Raw genomic sequence first — 1113 nt, 5'->3', positions numbered from 1 at the left:
ATGGGGAGAGAGAAGGTGGACCAGAATAGCAAGATTTAGACTGGGAAACGAGGTAAGGGAGGGGATGTACTGGGAAAAAAAAGAGAACAGAAGGTGTAGAATTTGCAGTTTAGTTTTTATTACTTCAGATGGAAAAATTTTGGACATTAGAGTTCGATTTTTTAAATTTCATTGACCATGACAAATGTTTGCGAACTGGGGAAAAACGAGAATTTGTTTCTTTGATTAAAACGGCTACCCTGAAAAATATATATTATTTTAAAAAAACAAGTATTAAAAGGTGTACACTTCTTAATCGAAATGTTCAACGTTAAATAGCTAATTAAAAAATTTAATTTTTCAATTTACTAACAATTTAAATTCAAGCGTTTAAAATTACACCACTTGAATTTTAAATCTTTATAGGCGTGTTGAACTGTCTCAAATTTTATTTTTGAATCTTATCAATAAAAAAAAAATAATAATAAACTATTTAGGGTGAAAATACAAATTTAAAGCTAGAATATTTCTTCGCTGAATCTATACAAATTAAATATTTTCTAAATTCAAAATATTTGAAATGATCAGACTTAAATTATTTTTAGTTTCAGTTTAAAAGCATTAAAGGATGCAGCAGTTTTAAATTTACATTCAAAGTATTAATTATAGGAAGAACGAAATTACTAATTTTGGAAAGAAAAATGTAATTATACTCATAAGTCTCATAATTTAATTATTAATCATGGAATTTTTATAAGAAAAGATATAATTGATTATGAGAACGATTTCCAACATACAAAAATGGTTTATTTAACCAATTTTGTTTTTTGTCGTTCTTTTTATATTGCCGTGAAAGGGTTTCAAATAACTCAAGTATATCAAATTTTTAAACATGGATTCTTGCACGACAAAAATTATTAAAAAATAATGTAATATTATTTAAAAATATAATATTTCTTATAGAAACATTCTTTCATATTTTCTACATGTAAAAATTTCCCTTTTTCTTGTAAAAATTACCCTATTTACCACTTTTTGAGGTCCCTTTGCGCTGTGATCCCTTATATTTGAACATACGAAATTCCCTACAAACGAATAGTATCGGAGCATAAACTGTGATTGATAACGGGTGGG

General features: G+C 26.3%; 1 protein-coding gene across 1 annotated transcript in view; it reads left to right on the top strand.

Moving 5' to 3' along the window:
- LOC117170508 overlaps positions 1-1113 on the top strand; it is a 92740-nt gene that overhangs the window by 20183 nt on the left and 71444 nt on the right. The gene's annotated exons all lie outside the window — the stretch shown is intronic.

The sequence above is a fragment of the Belonocnema kinseyi genome, chromosome 4 (assembly GCF_010883055.1).
Source record: "Belonocnema kinseyi isolate 2016_QV_RU_SX_M_011 chromosome 4, B_treatae_v1, whole genome shotgun sequence".
NCBI lineage: Eukaryota > Metazoa > Arthropoda > Insecta > Hymenoptera > Cynipidae > Belonocnema > Belonocnema kinseyi.
The sequence above is the reverse complement of the archived record's forward strand: the minus strand, read 5'-3'. Positions and strand labels throughout refer to the sequence as shown.